Raw genomic sequence first — 21369 nt, 5'->3', positions numbered from 1 at the left:
AGCCCTTTGGGGGGTGATTTGCCTCTGCCCATGCACACTCCTATGGATCTGGGCACAGAGGCAAAAATTACATCATCAAGCCACAAACAGGCGGCATGCAGTTAGTGTACCCCCTGCCCCTGCCCTGGAGGTAGCCATTTAATGACGAAAGACCAGCTGTTTACGTCCTCCAGGTACAGACTAGAGAACTAAAAGATGCCCTGGTAATAATGCTCAAACCAGCCCCCTTCCTTCATCTCCTCCTGCAATCTCTTTACATTCATATTGTCTCTTTCTTTCTGTCATCTTCCTCTTCTCCCTCTCTGATCGCGTTCTCTCCACCTTCCCACTCCCTCCTTACATTTCTTTATTTCTTGAGGCCTCCCTGAGCCTGCTGCAATTAACCTGGGGAGCTGAGGAAAGAGACAGAGGAACCAGGAATGGCCCTGGCTTTTAAAACTACTCAACCCACCAGGGAAAGCCAGGTGGAGTAAAAGGCCTGCCCAGGTCCTGCTGGCCTGTATTTGAAAGAGGGACAGAGATCCCCATACTGACGGGTGCAGTGAGTGACGACGCCCTCCTGCAGGGAGATGTCTGGGGGTCCATAAGACCCTCTTCCCGAGGACTTGGAAATCCCTGCAGGTAGATCCGTTGGAGGCCTATTAGTTCCTACACAGACGTATTGCAGTCTATACAAATACATTCCTGATAGTACACTATTTGAGGATCTAGCTGGTCCTACCTGCACCGCACCTGCAGGTTTGACAGTTCTGGCAGTCACTCTTTTAGTGGAGCTACCTATATTCTGCAGGTGTGCCTCGAAGTACGGACAGGCAAAGATCTGTGCAGGCGTGATTTTTTTGCATATAAGCATTTTGGGGGTCCCTGCAATTAGTGCAGACATGTATAGCATCCTGCCTCTAGAGTCTGGCACTTCGGGTGTGTACACTAGCCTCAAATCACCCTGTTCTTGTGAAAGCGCTAATCTTGTTGTGATCGTTCCTGCAGTCTGTAGACACATTGTGTGGAGATGAGAGTTAATTCGGGTACACTATGTACGCTCTCTTGTTTATGACGATTATTTTACGTACCTTACCTTTCTGGTCGGTGACATCAGCATAAGAAGGAAAAATCTCAGGCAGGAAGCCGTCAGCTTCGAGATATCACAGTGCATTTGTTTTATCGGTACATGTACAGTTCCCGCAGTTTCTCGGTCGTTTCCTGAGCCAGCGACGACAGCGGAATGCTAAGCACGCGGACCATCGATCGAACCTGTGATTGGATCGATTAAGAGCCCTGATCACTGAGGCATTGGGAGGCCGGAGAAGGAGACCGGCGCGGCGGGGAGGAGTGGACTGGGCTCGGACCGGGAGAGTTAGTAAATGTGCATGAGCTCCCCACTGACTAGTGTGCGCAGTCACGAAGGGAGTGCGGGGGTGCTACACCCTGACAGGAGGGTGTGTGGCTGAACAAGGCAAAGAGCACATTGCTGCACGAGAATGTTCATGCCATCTTTCTGCATGTTGTGTGTAAGGAGAGTGCGGGGGAAGGGGGCGGGCGGAAGGAGAGAAAGGAAGGCAGAGCTGAGGGATGAAGAATGAGCGAAGGAACAGAGGCGGCTGTGAGCAGAAAGAAGAGAGAGCAAAAATGTACCAAGACATCACAGAGAACGTGTAAAGGTGAGGTAGAGGAAGTGAGCAGCTGAACGAGTACATGAAAGAGGGAAAGGAAAGAAGAAGTTTAGGTGTGGGGGCGGGGTGAGGCTGGTTAAGGAAGTGCAGACCCTCTGGAGCAGGACAGCCATTAGTGGGTATAAGTACAAGTATTTGTGAAGCTCACGATCCCCCAGAGGGGAACCTTAGCACTGAATAACTTAATGGTACTTTTTTGTTATCGACCAGAGATGGAAGAAAGTGTAATATTCAATATTCGTTTACCGCTTCAATGGTTCTGGGTTATTTCCCCTCGGCTGGGTATTCTCAGGAACCTTCGATGAGCTTCCTGATTTAGAACGTTGGTGTGGAATTCTTGAAAGAGTGGTTGAATGTGTTGGGGCGGTTATTCAAGTGAGGCGATTTTAAGAGAGTGGATGTTAAAATATACTCGTCGCCCTAAATAAAGCTTACTGGTTTTATTCTTCTAGGGACCCGATTTACCTGCTGATGGATGAGTGGGCCCACGAGGATTTCAACCTGTGTCATTGAGATCAAAGTCATCAAACACAAATGTGCAAAGGTTTTATGGTCAGAACAAGAGTTTATCTATTTCTGTCAACATTCGCTCAAAACAGTCTCATAACGACTTGAAGGTTTTTCCTAGATTTTAGAGGAACATACTTGCCATATAATTAAACTGTCTAACACTTTTTATGGTAGTATTTACGGATCTTCACACTCTCGAATGGCTGGCTGGTGGTACCAAGAATGGCAGGATTAATCCCGTAGCTTGCCACAACTCCAGAAAATGTCTTCCCAAATGACAAGTCCACGTGGTATGCTCTAAATCTGATGGAGATGCACCCTAAAAGGAGTGGGCGGGAAATCTGATTTTTTGTTGTCTGGTTAGTCTGTTTGCTCACCAAGAAATATGTTCTCTTAGACCATTCTCCTACTAGAATCTTGTGACATTTTTAACTCAAGTTTGGAGTTCAGATTAAAAAAATGACACAAAACACTGCAAAGCACATTTCCTTACAAAACCATAATTTCCTAAAATGTTCATTCAATTTCACAAAATTTTGCAAGAACATTTATTTGGATTTCACTCAGCCGTACTTATTGTGCTCCTACAGCAGGTAACGAGTAGTAGGGCAAATGATAACGGTTAAAGTGCCCTGGTGCCAATACAAATTTGGATTCCTTCAAACTTCTTTCCCAAGCAACCAAGCTAAATTCTTCTTCTTCCACAAGGTGTTCTTCTAGGTCCATGAATGTTCTGAGGAACTCATTTTCCAAAAGAAATTTACACAAACAAAAAGGAAGCATACATGTTGCAATATATATCTGAGTCAGGTGTCATCACAAAGGTCACATATACAAAATCATAGCAGTATGAGCATAGTCAAAGGGCACTACTAAAACAATAGATAAGGAGCGCGGTGGAACACTGGCACAACACACCCCAGGTCATTGCATAGGCGGTAGGGAGGGAGCAGAACACCGCACATCAAGTCACAAAGAAAAACAAGAGTTGAATAAATCTCACCTCCCTTCGCCCCTCAACCAATCCCCTCAGGAGCCATCGTAGGAGTGGACGGAGGCTGGGTACCATCCACTGCGCCAGCTACATATGTGCGATACAGACCCCAGATGTCAACAGGTCTGGACGAAGAGGGGACCATGGCCGAGTATTCAGTACTATTGGTGTTGCATTGCGCCATGCTTCGGAGCCAGGAGCTGTGTGACGGGGGGCGTCTGTCACACCACCGTATTGCCACTTCCCGTTTAGCCAACAAGAAACTGAGTGCAGCCAATTTGCGTACATTTTTCGGGAATTCGGCCATATATCCCAAAAGGGCGATCTCAGGGATCAGAGCCAGGTTCAGGTGCAGCATAGCACTAAGTGTAACGTGGACCTGGGACCAGAAACTATGGAGCGCGGGACAGGACCATGAAAGGTGCGCAAAATCAGCAAAAGGGCCGCTGCACTTGGGGCAAGCATGGGGGCGCGAGGGGTCTATTCTGTGTAGTCTCGCTGGGGTGAAGTACAGTCTGCGTAGAAATTTAAAGTGCAGAAGTTTGTGTTTACTGTTAAGGGAAATGTCTTTGGTCGCTCTGCAACACCACTGCCACTGGTCGTCCGTAATGGTGGAACCCAAGTCCGCCTCCCAGGCGGCACGCACCAAATGATCCCTGGAGGGGAGGAGATCGCAGCACATGTGATATAGCTTGGAGACCAAATGCGTGCCCGAAGTGTGTTGAATAATGAATGTGAGGGGAGCCATCTCCTCTGGAGGAAGCGGGAAGGAAGAGAAAGACGCACGCAGGAGGGAGCGCAGCCTGGTCAGCACGAAGGAGTCCATGAAGGTCCGCTCCAGGAATCGGGGCTCTTCCGTAAGCGTGAACGCATGGCCATCGGGGAACAGATCCCCAATGGTGGCAATGCGAAACTTGGACAGCGTGTGTTGCACTACTGTTTCCCCAGTAATTGGTAGCCAGGTGGAGTTAGGCAACGGGAGGCACGGGGAATACAGGTGAGGAAGGCCAACAAGGTGGCCCAGTCTACCCCACGCCCAGCAGGTCGACGAAACCGTTTGAATGTCTCGAGGATCTCTAGGTAAACCCGACGGCAGGGTGGTGGACAGCGATCCCGGCAGGACCAGATCGGCCTCCGGCCGCAAATAAGGAATCCGGGCATCTGGGTGGAACCACGGGTGCGCATAGGAACACTGCGCCACTAGAAAATAAAGATAAAAATCAGGGACGCCGAGGCCCCCCCGATCATAGGGGAGCGTCAGTACCTGCCAGGACACTCGTGGCGACTTGTTCCCCCACACCAGTTTCAACAACAATGAGCGTAGTTGTGCGAAGAATGTTTTCGTGAGGGGCACCGGTATATTATTGAATAAGTATAAGAACCGCGGCAGTACAATCATTTTAATGATGGCGATACGCCCAACCATGGATAATGGCAAACAAATCCATCTTTCGATCTGTCCCTCTAGGGCCGTGAGAGCCGTACCGTAGTTTAATCTGATAATTAATTCCGTGTCTAAATGTACGTGGATGCCCAGGTATTTTACAGCGTCCTGGCTCCATGTGAGGGGGAAGGGGCACGCACACTGAGTCGTGACTGGCGTGAGAGGAAATACTACGGATTTATGCCAGTTGATGCGGAGGCCAGAGTACTTGCCAAATCTGGTGATTTCTAATAGCAATGGTTCAAGATTGGACTGGGGCTGTCGGACATAGAGGATGGTATCGTCTGCATATAGCGAAAGCAAGAGCGGGCCCGTCCTAAATTGGAGGCCACGGTGTAAATGCTTCTCTTGGAAGTGCCGGACCAACGGGTCCATTGCCAATATGTATAAGAGCGGCGACAGGGGACAACCCTGTCGCGTACCACGGGCCAGGCGGAACTGCGCAGTGATCGTTCCGTTTAGGCGTAGACGGGCCACCGGGAGAGTATATAATAACTCCACCGTGTTAACCAAACACTCAGGTATCCCCATGCTGCGCATCACTGACATGAGAAAAGGCCATTCTAAAGAGTCAAATGCCTTCTCGGCATCTAGCAGTATCCCTGCCGCCGGGACGTCGGGATCAACCCGATGTAAGATGGAGAAAAGGGTGCGAAGGTTAAGAGAAGTGGAGCGATGCGGGACAAAGCCTGATTGGGCAGGGGAGATTATGGATTCCATTAAAAGCGAAAGTCGGATGGCTAGCACTTTCGCCAGAATTTTGTAGTCTAGGTTTAGTAAAGATAGTGGGCGATAGGAAGCGCAGAGGGTGGCATCTTTACCCGGCTTGGGGAGAAGCACTATGACTGCCTCTCTGAGTGTAGGGGGGAGACAACCTGTTTCCAATGCTTCAGCATACATTTCCACCAGGCGGGGGACCAGTACATCCTTATAGGCTTTATAAAAGTCGGCCGAGAATCCGTCCAGCCCCGGGGCTGAGGATCCCGTTGATAGAGCAAGCATCGCATCGCGACTTGCTCGAGTCAAGAACCTCGCCAGTGTGTAATAAATTAATAAATTGTTCGTCTTACTAATCTTTTATTTTCATATTCGAACAAGGTAGAGGAAGCTTGCGTACGTGTATTTTTAATACAACTAATCCATGTCTTTAAAAACATGGCCGCCGCTTGAAAAGTGCTTCTGCGCATGCGTCAGTCACACTCACGTGACCTGACATAGTTATAAATTTTGGAGGGAAAGGGTGCGCATGCGTAATACACAGCTTTCGTGAATAACGTGGTAATGCTCTTGTGAACGTGTATATGTTGCTAACATTTAAACTGCATAGTATATTTTTATAATGATAAGTTGGAAATACAAGACCAATGATGTGTTTACATACATTTATTTCTATGTATTAATTTGTTCTCGCTTACTTTTCATGTACTGCGGGAAATGGGGGTCCGAACCGGTTGGGAGCCATATTGAGGGTCTCTTCTGCGCAGACTCGTGGTGCACTGAAAGGTGGCAACAATGGACAGTGGAACTCAGCCAGCTGGCAGCCACCGTCAAGATGCTCATGGGAAAGCCACCTCTGCCCTACGAGAACGGAGAAAGTTGTTCCTTATATGATACATTGTGTGTTGCGCTACTATTTGCCGTGCAGTTTCTCATGGGAACCCCAATCTTGCTAGGCGGTACCCAGAGATGTAAATTAGGCCTCCAAATAGTCTATTCTGATTGGTGTGTTACCCAAAGCCTACCTTAGGACCAATCCAAATTGAGGGATTCTGACACTTTGCAACATTGGGGGGTGGTACACCGTCCCCAAACAGTATAACTACCCTGGGTTCACCTAGGGAAGTTGTCCGACTTGTCTGGTTTAGCTGACCTGTCACTGACCCAACGCACTCAATAGGTGACTGAAGATACAGAGAGCTGCGGAGCACTCTGTCCGAAATTGACCATAGACTAAGGTTTTACTAAACCTTAAAGTGCTGGCGGAGCACTTTGCTGGGAGTTCGTTGACCCAATCGGGGTCTTGATCGATAGCTGCAGTGAGGGTGGAGCGCAGGCGTTGCTTCCGAACTGCGGGTGCTGGTCCTGTCCTGAGGGTCCTGTCCGAGAGGTCCTGTCCTGATTCCTAATCTGAGGGTTTCCTGTCCTGTCCTGGGTGTCCATTCTGCACCTGCTGTCCTTTGAGGGGTATCCTTCCTTGAGGGTTTCCTGTCCTTAACTGACCCGTGGCCTGGGTTTGGTTTTCACACCAGTCTAGGTAAATATCACTCTGAATCTTGCACCTTTCTATTTTTCCGTCTTTTGCTTTAATAAAGACATACCTTTGCATATGTTAAATTTCCATGCTTTCTCCCGCAACCATTGAATCATAAAGTCATTTGCATTTTATTTCAAAACGTGTTCCTATGTTGCCTTACCTGTTAGAAATTATATTTTGCATTGCAGTTTGTCATTTCCTGATATGGTCTAGAACCTCCTTACTTAAACTGTCTAAAGAACTTTTGCCTTAAAGCATAGCGTGTCTCTCTTCATAGACTCTCCTATAGATGTAAATGTCCCGAACTCCTGTCTTATTCCCTTGAAATAAATCTAGAATACCAGTCCTAATCAAAGCCTATCCCATCTTTAGTAATTCATCTGAAACTTTCTAATTCCTGATCCTTCATTTAAGTGTGTCCGGATTCCATTAGTCTATAAATGGTTGCTCTGACTTATTTGCTATTCAGCTATGTACTTTCTGTTATTCTGATTATCGATTGCTTAATTACTGTGAATTTGATTATTTCTGAAATTTACTAAATTAGATAAAGACTTTAAAACTTCCAGTTGTCCGTGGTCATTTAAAAAAGGTATTGAATATTATTTGTTGGGTTTGTATTTTGCTGCCTTTCCTTTCACAGCTAGCTCCCTGATCCATGGTGGTCATAGGTACCCGTGTCGGTGGATGGTAAGTCGGGTACGCTGAAGAATAACGAAGGGAACTCACAAATACCTGATAGCAGAGCGTGAGGTCATCTCATCAATGTATATGGTGATTTGAAATATATGGGCCCGAAGCCAGAAGTGGCGAAATTAATTGGTCGGGTGACCCGCGCGCTCTATCAGTATTTCTGGTAAGCAGAGGATGGTTAGGGAATAGTTAAAGGTTAGGTAGGACTAGTTAAGCTAAGTCAAGTCGGTAGCTGCTAGTATATTGATGCTGCTATAAGAGCGGCCGTTTCGAGGAACTGATCACTCTCTTGAAATGTGTTGCTTTTGAAATTTATGAATTGTTTTAAAATTGTTATTCTTGTTCTTATATTGTTATATGTATTAATCCAAGCGTATGTAAAACGTATAGTTAAGTGTTGTCAGAAGTCCCCGGGGAATTGAATAGGCAAGTGGTGAATAGAATCCATTGCCTTGAGGTCGCAGGCTCAAGGAAAGTTAGGTGCAGGTTAGGTAGAACCAGGAAGCACTAACTAGGGTTTTTTTTTTAATACATGTGTGAATAAATGTTAGTAACGAGGTTGATTGGCAAAATTCCAATAGTGGCGTAACCTAGTAAGGGTCACATCGGAAGAGTAGCAGGTTCATCGGAGCTTGAGTGAAAGCAAAGGGGTCCGCTGGGAAACCCTAGACTCGGATATATCCCGGAAAGAGTGGATGGGTCTAGGGAAGTAACAGGTTCACTGATGCTAGAGTGAAGGGTAGGCGGAAGTGATCTACCCGCAGCGTGTGAAAAGTAAATGGAAGTAGTTTACTTGCAGTCAAAGAAATCTTTCCTGTCTAGACACTTGAGCACTGTGGCGAATGTGTATTCGTTGTAAAATAAATCAGCACTAGCACTTTAAAAAGAAAGAAAGTTTCCGTTACCTTGTGAAGGGAGGGAGTCAGTCGCGAAGCGTCTCTGACGTCACTCTGTGCCGCGCTGGGATTGGTAGAAAACAGCGGGCGGGTAGCGGGGCCGGAATTGTGAAGGAGGGGTGAGCGCCGAAGCGTGAGAACTGTCTCGCGAAAAGGCCGCGCACCCATTGGCCGAAAATATTTGAACGCGTGCACCCATTGTTCGCACGGAATTACAAGACGCATTCTGATTGGAGGTAATTTGTAAACAAAGTTAAGCGTATAAATCGTATGTGGCACTCGTATTCTCCAGAGACTAGACCCGATCCAAGAAACCAAGGGTTTGAAAGGGATCAGTGGAAAGCTAATAGGTACGATATTATGTACGGAAATAAGCGAAAAATGTCCCTTGTAAATAAGGTAAAGAATTACTTCAAAAAGGACAAGCCGATCAAAACTAGAGAGGGCATTGTTATTCCACCACCAAATACTCCCGCCTCTTTCATGATGTTTGACAGAGGGTACAATACGTGTGTGTGGTTGGAAAATTTGGTAAAATACACACAAGATGACGGAATAATGGCCTTTCCGTTAGAAGGTACCTTTAATGGTAGGATCTTGTTCAACTTAAGAACCCGAATGAATGAATTACATCCTAGACCGAGACTAACGCAGTATGAGGCATTAGAGGAATGGGAGATTGAGGCTTTCCAAAGAGAGAAGCCCCGAATGGACAAAGGGCTGACAAAGTATTACCCAAAACTGAGGCAAGAATCCCGAGATAAAAAGATGAAACAATGGAGACAGAGCATGATTGTTGAAGGACTGTTTCCCATGATGCCAGCAGAAGATCCTCCTGGGGGGGGGAAAGAACAGAAAAGACTAAACATTGGGGGCCCCTGGGAGAGTCAGATGACGAATTGTTAGATGACATGTGCATGAGAAGTCCGCCTCCTTATAATGAGGGACACCGACCTTCGAGTGCAGGAGATATTCCCCGGAGACCCCTACAAATGGAAGAGGTCAGGTCCGCAAGTGTAGGAGGGGATTATATAATTCCTCCTTATACTGAGAATCTAGGACCCATAGAACCCAGAAGTATTTACCCCAGGAGACCCGTAGGTGGAGAGACAGGATATTCACGTGAAGGAGAGTTTTTCCCTCGTCCCCCTTATGGAGGAGAGGTGAGGTCCGTAGGTTCAGGAATGCCGTTATTACAGCCCCAGAATGAGGAAGATCCAAGAATCCTAGGCACAGGAAGTCTGTTTCCGAAGCCTAACTATGGCGGAGGGCCGAGTGAGACTCATCCCACTGCCCCGAGTTATGCTCCCATTCTGACCCCGCAGGTGTTACATGGAAACTCCTTGGACAGGTTATTAGAAGAGAAAGAGCGAGAAGCGCTGGGGAATCAGCGAGCTGAAATAATACGGAAAATGTCACAGCTAAATGCAAGTCCTGAAGCCTTGACGATCCCAGTAACAATCGGACCGGTGGTTCCGCTGTACGGGGACCGTCAAGGGACTCCAAAAACTCCCGTAATTACCCCTGTCATTGCACCGACCAGACCAGAATCCTTAATTATAGATGATCAGACCAGTGAGTGCGAGTCGGAGGTCTCGCTGCTAGATCTGCCCATTAGAAAGACTGGGAAAAGGATCCCGAAGCCGCACATGTTTAGTACGAGGGCAATTCAGATGGAATCGACCTCGGGTACTAGGAGTGTCACATTGGTGACTCCTGAAGAAATAGAAAGATGGAGTCAAGAATTTGAAAAACAAGCTTCCCCAACGAAACCTTTAGATCTTTACAAGCTGAGAATAGAAATAGAGGAATTGATGGCAGGAAACGTAGGATTAGATAGATTAAATACCTACTCCGAAGACGAAATGCTGTTTATCTGCAAAAGTCTCACTCGAAATACCCGAGTACTTCATGAAAAACTGACTGACACTGCTGCTAGCATGGGTATAGATATTTCAAGATCGAAACCGCTGCAAAAACCATATAGAGCAGATTTCTCAGACAAAGATTTGGAAAACTTGAATGCTTCAGGAAAGAAAGCACAGGTCAAGGAACTATTGTCAGTATTGCAAAAATGGGGAGATGTGGAAAGGTGGAAAGCTAGATGGGCCAAGAAAAAGGATGAGGCCAGGTCTAGGCAGGCAACTCCCGAATTTTTGCTAAAAGAAGCTGAAAAACCAGAGCAGTTATGCCCTATGCGCGAAGTACCAGGTGGGAAATATGTGCACGTTCCATGGTCCAGACAGGATATTGTGTCCTTTACTAACGATTTCCCAAAATTGCGCGAAAAACCAGTAGACTGGTACCGGCAGGTGGAAAGGTTCGTAAAGGTGCAAAAATGCCTGTGGAAAGACCTGGATGGGTTTTTCGACATTGTGGTCCCGGTAGATCTGTGGACCGAGTGTAAAATAGCCATAGCTCGGCCTAGTGAGGAATACCCGAGAGATGGCAACACAGGGGAACCATCGAAAGAAGTGATGAAAAAATATGAACAAGTAATACAGCATTTGAAAGTAAAAGTGCCAGCAAAGGAAACTGATTGGACCAAGATAGATAGAACAACACAGGAAAGAGACGAGACAGTGCACTCCTTTTATGAAAGGCTGTTGCAGGTGTTCAAAACATACAGCAGTATAGACAACATCGAGATGAAGGATATGACACATTTTATTTACAGGTTTGTAAATGGTTTAAGACCCGAAATTTGTCAGTGGATAAAAGATAACAAAATCTGTTGGCATACTAAAAAGATGGATGAGGTCCTACGGTACGCAAAGTACTGTGAGGACGAGATGGCAGAAAAGAAAAAGGCTCTCAAGGAGAAGGTTATGTGGGCTCAAGTGAAGCTCGCAGAACAGCAGGAAAAACAATTGAGTAAAATGGTTAAATCTAATGAGAACAAAAGTATTGGGGAAGGGGGTGGAGGAAAGCCCCGGCCCAAAATGAGCAGGGAGGAGGCAAAGAAGAAATTTCCCTGCCACCAGTGCGGGGAAATTGGACACTGGCGAAACGAGTGTCCTTATCTGCAGGATGATAACGCCCAAACACCTGATTTAACTCCACAGACGCAGAAAGAAAGACCAAGAAAGACTCAACCACAGGTAAAAACGATTCAGTTGCCTCGAGCACCAAAGCAAGTATTTAAGGGAAAATCCACGCAGGGTGATGACGTAGAAGTCTGGGAAAGCAATGAGAACAGAAATACAGCAACTTCGCAGTATTTACTAAACGATACCTTCCTTTGTGATGACCAGTACTGACGGGGCCTGAGAGGGGAGGACGAGGAGTGCGTACTTGGCGCCTCCTTGCCGGTAGACCAGTCCGGACCATACATTGAAGGAAAGGTTGACGGAAATGATGTCACTTTTCTGTTGGACACTGGCGCTACCCGTTCTACTGTGAGAACAGTGGACGTTCCAAACCTACCCCTCTCGGGAGAAGCCATCCAAGTAGTGGGTGTATCTAATCAATTGATTAGTACTCCTGTTACCGAGCCCATGGAGATCTCAATTGGAAACTTTAAGGAAATGCATAGATTTGTCGTTTGTGACACCAGTCCAGTGAACTTACTGGGACGTGATTTGCTGTGCAAAATGAACTGTACCATCTTTTGCACACCAAAGGGTGTTGAAATTCAGACCCCAGATGAAGATGGCATTTATAAATTAATGTTAATAAGACCGGACTCAGAAATTAAACGAATGACTATGCAGGATTTGCCCAAAGAACTCCAAGAAACAGTGAAGCCAGAGGTATGGGACTTTACCGGAAAAGATGTAGGATTAATGAAAAACGTAGACCCCATACAGATAGCCATCAAGGACAATGCAGTATATCCTAATACTAAACCCTACAGAATGAATGCAGAAGTGAGAGCAGGGGTTGCCCTGGAAATACAGAAATTGCTAGAGGGAAACATCATACAGGAAGTAATGAGTAGCCCATGCAACTCACCGATTATGGGTATCAGAAAGACTAGTGGCAAGTACAGAGTAGTGCAGGACCTAAGAAAGGTAAACAAGATAGTGATTCCTTGCTGCCCAATTGTCCCGAACCCAGCAGTGATTCTGTACCAGATTCCCTGGGATGCTGAGTGGTTCACTGTGATAGACCTATGTCATGCATTCTTTTCCATTCCCTTGCATCCAGACAGCAAATTTATTTTCTCATTTGCCTTCAACAGTCACGTGTATGTCTGGAACAGGGTCCCCCAGGGGTACACAGAGAGCCCCTCTATCTTTAATCAGATCTTGAAAAAATGCTTGGAAACTTTGGTCTTACCTGGAAATTCTGTCTTGGTGCAATACATTGACGACCTCTTGGTGGCGTCCAAAAGTCATAGGGACTGTGTGATTGACACCATTGCCCTACTGAATCACCTGAGGGAAAAGGGACATAAAGTGGCCCCTGAAAAATTACAGTTCTGTGCAAAATCAGTGAAATATCTGGGGCACCAGATAGAGAAAGGCATCAGGAAAGTAACGTCAGAAAGAGTGAGAATAATTCAAAAGATGCAGTTACCCCGTACTCAGAAAGAAATCAGAATGTTCCTTGGAGTGATAGGATACTGCAGGCAATGGATTCTGGGATTTTCAGTCCTAGCTAGGCCCTTGATAAAAATGACCAAGAGAGGAACACCGGATATCGTAGAATGGGATTAGGAAAGCTTAACAGCCTTCACCAAATTGCGAGATTGTCTGTGTACAGCCCCTGCGTTGGGAATGCCAGACTATTCCAAGGAATTTGCCCTGTTCCGTGACACCCGCGATAATTGCGCGTTGTCAGTCCTAACACAAGAACATGGCACAACCAGAAGGCCTGTGGCATATTTCTCTGCCACCCTGGATCCAGTGGCTGCTGGATTACCAGGATGTCTGAAAGCAGTAGCTGCTACTTGCACAAGTTTAGAGCAGAGTGAATCCATTGTCATGGGACATCCTGTAACTGTGTATGTTCCACATGGAGTGGTAATTTTGTTAACAAGAACGAAAACTCAGTATCTCACCCCTAGTCGGCTGACTAAATACGAGAGGATTCTCGTGGGTGCTGCAAATATAACAATTGTCAGGTGCAACATTCTGAACCCCGCCACTCTGCTTCCCAATTCAATGGATATGGAAGATGGGGAGGAAGATGAGCATAACTGCATTGATTTAACAGAATTTAGCACAAAGCCACGCCCAGACATTAAAGAAACACCTTTGCCTAAACATGACTTGGAATTTTTTGTGGATGGTTCATGCCTAAGACATGAACAAGGAGGCCTGAGTGCTGACTATGCGGTAGTCTCCTTAACCAAAATTGAAGAGGCAGGTTATTTATTTGAAGTAAAGTCTGCACAAGTAGCTGAATTGATTGCGATGATAAAGGCTTGCAAATTGGGGAAAAACGTACGCCTAACAGTGTATACTGACAGTCAGTACTGTTTTGGGGTTGTGCATGACTTTGGCCAATTATGGCTACAGAGGGAGTTCCTGACCTCATCAGGTACCCCTATTCGAAATGGAAAAGTTGTTCAAGACCTTTTAGAGGCAATCCAGTTACCAAAGGAACTGGCAGTGGTCAAGTGTGCTGCCCATAAGAAGGACTTTGACCCTGTATCTTTGGGAAATGATTTCGCGGATCAAGTGGCAAAATTATGCGCCAGAGATCGATATATCATAAATCCAAAATGGGGGGGGGGGGCCCGGAACCAGCTGCCAACTTCGAGTGTTTGAAGAAGTGCCTACATGGGATGAAGTGAGAAAATGGCAGCAGGCGGCACCCTGGCAAGAGAAAGAGAAGTGGAAGGAAGAAGGGTGTAGACCAAGACGAGAGGATGGTGTCATCTTGGGCCCAAATGGTATGCCTGTGTTACCCAGACACTTGCTTGGCGCAATGGCGAGATTGATACATGAGGGATCACACATTGGTAGGGATGCCATGATTCTGGTATTCCAACAGACTTGGTATAGCAGGAAGTTCAGGAAAGTAGCAGAGTCCCTCTGCCAGAGGTGCCTGTCATGTCAAAAGATGAACCCAGGCAAGAGAACAATAGTGGAACTAGGGAAAATTGGGAGGTCAGCGGGTCCCTTTGTGAGAGTACAAGTTGATTTCATCACCATGCCACGTTGTGAAGGGAAGCGTTATGTCCTTGTCATTGTCTGCCTATTTTCAAAGTGGGTGGAAGCTTACCCTACTCCCCAAAGTGACGCACTGACAGTAGCAAAGTGTTTACTGAAAGAACTGATACCTAGGTTCGGGGTTCCAGTCACTATTGAATCAGATAGAGGCCGACATTTTCAGAATGATGTGATCGACCAACTCTGTAAGGCATTTGGGATCTCGCAAAAACTCCACTGTGCATATCATCCAGAGGCTTCTGGAGTGGTGGAACAAATAAACGGGACTATCAAAACAAGACTAGCGAAATTGTGTGATGCATCTGGCATGACCTGGGTAAAGGCCCTGCCTCTGGTTCTGATGGGACTCCGAAGTATTCCAGACCGAAAGACAGGCCTGAGCCCTCATGAAATCTTGATGGGAAGAGTAATGAGACAAGCATGGGTACCAGGAAGCAAACTGTTGAGTATTACTGATGATTTGGTGCTTGAATACTGCAAGAGATTAGGTGACCAAGTGCGTTATATCTCTCGCCAGATCGGAGTAGACGCCGTCGCCAATCCAACGACTCCTCTCCACAAACTGGTTCCCCGAGACTGGGTCAAAATAAAGAAGCATACTCGGTCGAGCTGCCTGGAACCGAGGTGGGGAGAAAAGCGTCAAGTGATCCTGGTAACGACCACAGCAGTAAAGTGTGCCGGTGTTCCCCATTGGATCCACGCCAGCCACACTCAGAAGGTACAACCCGACAAAGAGCCGGGAGAAGAAGACGGTCCAGCAGAGGGGCCTGCAGAAGCAAGACCAGAAGTAACTGACGACGTACAGCCCAGTACCAGTCAAGCTGAGGGGTCCGCAGACGTTGGTCCAGGAGTAGTTGATGACGAGCTACCAAGAGTACAGCCTGCTGAAGGGTTCCCAAAGGTTGGTCCAGAAGTAGCTGATGACGAGCTGTCAAGCATATGGCCAGATGAGTGGATACCATTGATTGACCTTACCGAAGACCCCATCAGAACAAGCGAACGAATTTGGAAAGGTAGAGAGTGGAATAGAGAGGAAAAGCAAGGCACAGGCGAAGAACCTCAGGGTATTGAGATTCACATCAAAACTGAGGAAGGAGAAGGTCAGACAGGGACAGAACAAGTGATCGATACTCCTCCACTGACTCCTGATATCGAAAAGGGACAGATTAGACCTAGTAAAGAGATTCGAGCGGAAGAAACTCAAGAGAACGAAGTGCTCGAACAGGATCAGATAGGATTAGGAGAAAGTGTTCAGGAAACAGAAACAGAGACATTTGAAAAGCAAAAACAAAATTCTCCTGAACAAGGCCAGATTAGTAACCAGGCAGAAGAAAAAGATGCAAGACCTGGAACTAGTAAGATAGGAAGGGAAATAGAAGAAGCAGAATTGCCACAAACTAATGAAAATAAAAGGACAAGAGAAGAGAACGAAGTCTTAGTACCAACTAAAAGACTTAAGAAAAGAAAGCACATTGAGCCTGGATACATAAAGAAATTGAGACTGAGAATAAAAACGGTAGAAGAAAAACGTGCAGAAGAAAGGAGAAGTGCTCGCATAGCAGAACAACCAGAAGACACTTCCAAAAGAAGGAGCGATTGAATAAAAAGACAAAACAAAAAGTACAAGTCTCCTGAATGGATGCTCGTTTTGGAGGAATTTGAAGACCTTGATATAACTGACGAGAGCGACGGAGAACCAGTCGCTGAGTACTCTGCTGAAGAAGAAGACGAGCCACCGTGAATTTGCACAAAGTAAGCTACTGGTGTAAAGACACAAAGAGGGGTCGAGAAACTTCTTCTGAGCCAAAATGTCTGATTCAAACGTGAATGGTAGACCTAGTTGCAGTCGTTGCAAAACATGCTGCAAGGTATGTGATATTAATTTGGATAGGACTAACAGTTTTCATTCCTTTTGCGGTGAGCAAAAATACTAATATTGACCCTACTGAGATTGTAAATACTGAGACTGAAGAACTAACAACACAAAGTGTAGCAATACATGAGAGAGCACTCAGACAAACAAAACGAGACCTAGAAGCATCAGATGAGGTAGGACTACATTATCATGGAGTAAAGAATAAAACGCATTTAAATGTTTTCGCAAACTTGTTAATACACTATGTAGAGACTATGGAAATTGAAGATTGCTATGTCTGCATGAAGCTACCTACCTCTGTGGCTGAGGCGTGACATACCATCACCTGCCCCTGACCTATGGAATATCCTGTAGCATTTTAGCAAGCTTATTTTACAAAAGAGGACCGTTACAGTACTATTACTCTAACAATGACGTGATCTTTTCTGAACTTCCTATACGTGGGAACTTGAATCCTGTACATACTAAAAGTGACGTTACTCGCTATATGGGCGAATACTTTCTGACTATAGGTAATATAGACATAGGTGACGCACACAGAGATAACTTGACCTGTTCTTTGCGTGAGCAGGAAAAGATGTTCCTGAACATGGCAGAGAAGAGGAGAATAAAAAGAAAAAGAAAGGCAGATGACGAAACACAGAAAAGGCCAAAATGGGCTGAGAACATGGAAGGCACCTCAAATGGTGGAGCGGGTCCTGCTTTGTTGCTGGATTTTGAAAAGAAAGGAAAGCTATGTCTTCACCGCGAGAAGACTAGCTACTATAATAACATTTTCATTGGTTCCAGTGAATGTGAACATGATTACAAGGTAATTGGAGGTTGGGGTTTCAAAAATGGGTCAGAGCCTGTGTTTCCTGGAATTTATTATATATGTGGGGACAAGGCTTATTTCAAATTGCCGGATCACTGGTATGGAAGCTGCTACTTTGGCATTGTCTTCCCGAAAATATACCATGTGAACAAAGTTGCTGGAAGCAGTGAAAATACTAATGGCTTAGTGCGTAGTAAAAGAGAAAGCGTAGGTGAAATAATGGGTAGTATTTTCAGTGCACTGATACCTGGAGTGGGAGTGGTTCTGAACACTCACAGAATTTGCAAATTGTCCACTATAGTGGATGTGTTGTCTACTGACACAGCTCATGGATTTCTGCTGGTCAATACTGAAATGGTTGCGATCAGATCAATGGTTTTGCAGAACAGACTTGCTCTTGACACCTTATTAGCAAAAGAGGGCGGAGTCTGCCGGATGTTGAAGGCGCAACATTGTTGCACTTATATTCCGGACAAAAGTGTGCAGCTAAAAAGATATGTGAAAAACATTACTAATTTGGCAAGGGAACTCAAACCACTCGAGGTTGACAGTGCCTGGAAAAGACTGGTAGATGGTCTCTCAAATGTAGGTCATTGGTTTGCTAGCTTAGGTAAAAGCTTATTGTTCAAGGTACTGATGCCAATTGGAATTATAGGTCTTATCCTATTTTTCATATTTGTCTGTTGCAAGTGTCGTAAACACACCGGAAAGCATCAAGTGAATGCCAGAGGAGTGAAACGAAGTGTGGATGAGCTTGAATTAAAGGAAATGAATAATCAGATATACAAAAAGGTGAAAAATTCTCACCCTACTAAAAATGAAAAGGAGAAGCTGGATCGTTTGTTGGAAGAGATAGAGCTGTATAAAGTGTGAAGAAGTTGGCATCTGGTTCCATTATTTTTGTGATGATAGTAAATATCATCAAAGAGGGGATTGATAGAGCAAGCATCGCATCGCGACTTGCTCGAGTCAAGAACCTCGCCCGTGTGTAATAAATTAATAAATTGTTCGTCTTACTAATCTTTTATTTTCATATTCGAACAAGGTAGAGGAAGCTTGCGTACGTGTATTTTTAATACAACTAATCCATGTCTTTAAAAACATGGCCGCCGCTTGAAAAGTGCTTCTGCGCATGCGTCAGTCACACTCACGTGACCTGACGTAGTTATAAATTTTGGAGGGAAAGGGTGCGCATGCGTAATACACAGCTTTCGTGAATAACGTGGTAATGCTCTTGTGAACGTGTATATGTTGCTAACATTTAAACTGCATAGTATATTTTTATAATGATAAGTTGGAAATACAAGACCAATGATGTGTTTACATACATTTATTTCTATGTATTAATTTGTTCTCGCTTACTTTTCATGTACTGCGGGAAATGGGGGTCCGAACCGGTTGGGAGCCATATTGAGGGTCTCTTCTGCGCAGACTCGTGGTGCACTGAAAGGTGGCAACAATGGACAGTGGAACTCAGCCAGCTGGCAGCCACCGTCAAGATGCTCATGGGAAAGCCACCTCTGCCCTACGAGAACGGAGAAAGTTGTTCCTTATATGATACATTGTGTGTTGCGCTACTATTTGCCGTGCAGTTTCTCATGGGAACCCCAATCTTGCTAGGCGGTACCCAGAGATGTATATTAGGCCTCCAAATAGTCTATTCTGATTGGTGTGTTACCCAAAGCCTACCTTAGGACCAATCCAAATTGAGGGATTCTGACACTTTGCAACATTGGGGGGTGGTACACCGTCCCCAAACAGTATAACTACCCTGGGTTCACCTAGGGAAGTTGTCCGACTTGTCTGGTTTAGCTGACCTGTCACTGACCCAACGCACTCAATAGGTGACTGAAGATACAGAGAGCTGCGGAGCACTCTGTCCGAAATTGACCATAGACTAAGGTTTTGCTAAACCTTAAAGTGCTGGCGGAGCACTTTGCTGGGAGTTCGCTGACCCAATCGGGGTCTTGATCGATAGCTGCAGTGAGGGTGGAGCGCAGGCGTTGCTTCCGAACTGCGGGTGCTGGTCCTGTCCTGAGGGTCCTGTCCGAGAGGTCCTGTCCTGATTCCTAATCTGAGGGTTTCCTGTCCTGTCCTGGGTGTCCATTCTGCACCTGCTGTCCTTTGAGGGGTATCCTTCCTTGAGGGTTTCCTGTCCTTAACTGACCGTGGCCAGGGTTTGGTTTTCACACCAGTCTAGGTAAATATCACTCTGAATCTTGCACCTTTCTATGTTTCTGTCTTTTGCTTTAATAAAGACATACCTTTGCATATGTTAAATTTCCATGCTTTCTCCCGCAACCATTGAATCATAAAGTCATTTGCATTTTATTTCAAAACGTGTTCCTATGTTGCCTTACCTGTTAGAAATTATATTTTGCATTGCAGTTTGTCATTTCCTGATATGGTCTAGAACCTCCTTACTTAAACTGTCTAAAGAACTTTTGCCTTAAAGCATAGCGTGTCTCTCTTCATAGACTCTCCTATAGATGTAAATGTCCCGAATTCCTGTCTTATTCCCTTGAAATAAATCTAGAATACCAGTCCTAATCAAAGCCTATCCCATCTTTAGTAATTCATCTGAAACGTTCTAATTCCTGATCCTTCATTTAAGTGTGTCCGGATTCCATTAGTCTATAAATGGTTGCTCTGACTTATTTGCTATTCAGCTATGTACTTTCTGTTATTCTGATTATCGATTGCTTAATTACTGTGAATTTGATTATTTCTGAAATTTACTAAATTAGATAAAGACTTTAAAACTTCCAGTTGTCCGTGGTCATTTAAAAAATATATTGAATATTATTTGTTGGGTTTGTATTTTGCTGCCTTTCCTTTCACAGCTAGCTCCCTGATCCATGGTGGTCATAGGTACCCGTGTCGGTGGATGGTAAGTCGGGTACGCTGAAGAATAACGAAGGGAACTCACAAATACCTGATAGCAGAGCGTGAGGTCAGCTCATCAATGTATATGGTGATTTGAAATATATGGGCCCGAAGCCAGAAGTGGCGAAATTAATTGGTCGGGTGACCCGCGCGCTCTATCACCGTCATGGAGTCTATGGCCTCCACCACGTTATCTGACGTAATGGGGTCCGCAAGAAAGTCGACCATCCACCTATCCAAATACACCATTGCAATTTCGTTGAGGTAATCACCACGGTCAGTGTCATCGTCCGTCAGTGTAGATGTATACAACGTAGTGTAGTAGGATAAAAATGCATCACATATCTCGGGGGTAGTGTGTAGCGTCTCCCCCGCCGGGCTCATGAGTGTCGTGATGTAGGAAGAGGCGCGTGGTGGGCGAAGTAGTTGTGCCAGTACCCTGCCGGGTCGGTCCCCCTCCCCATATTGCCTAGCAGTGTGTGCTCTAGTCAGGAATCTGAGCTCCCTATCCGCTTCCTCCCTAAACTCCATTAGCAATTGTAAGCGCCTGTGGTCCCTCTCCGCAGTGTGTCGACGGAGTTGTTCTGCCTCCAGTGTCGCTATGTCCCGTTCAAGCCGCGAGAGGGTCGTACGTATAGTACGCAGAACCCCAGTGTGCGTTGCAATGCAGACTCCCCTGATGGTTGCCTTGAAGCCCTCCCATAGGACAGCCCAGGTGTCGACTGTGCCTGTGTTGAGTTCAAAGTATTCTTCGATGGCGTCCCTGATAGTCTCAGTGAAAACTGGGTCCGACAAAGCCTTCCCGGGGAAGCGCCATTGCCTCTCGTAGCCCCCCGCCCTAGGGACCCGCATTCTAAGTACAACGGGTGAGTGGTCTGATAGTGTACGGGGAAGTGTAAGGAGTTCGTCTACCCACCCAACCACTTCCGGGGAGAGAAGCCAATAGTCAAGTCTCGTCCATGTGTCATGGAACCCAGAGTAGTGTGTATAAGCAGGGGCGGAGGCGTGTAATTTCGCCTCAATGTCAACGAGAGAGTAGTGAGTACATATGTCTAGCAAAACAGGGCGTGAATGAGGTCTGGTGTCAGGCGTGGATGCAGTACTATCTCTCGAAACATTAAATAGAAGGTTGAAATCACCACCAAGCAACAGCAGTTCTGGATCCAATTGTAGTAGGTGTAGCTGAAAGTCACTGAAAAAGGCAGGGGTG

This window comes from Lissotriton helveticus, chromosome 7 (assembly GCF_964261635.1).
Source record: "Lissotriton helveticus chromosome 7, aLisHel1.1, whole genome shotgun sequence".
NCBI lineage: Eukaryota > Metazoa > Chordata > Amphibia > Caudata > Salamandridae > Lissotriton > Lissotriton helveticus.
The sequence above is the reverse complement of the archived record's forward strand: the minus strand, read 5'-3'. Positions refer to the sequence as shown.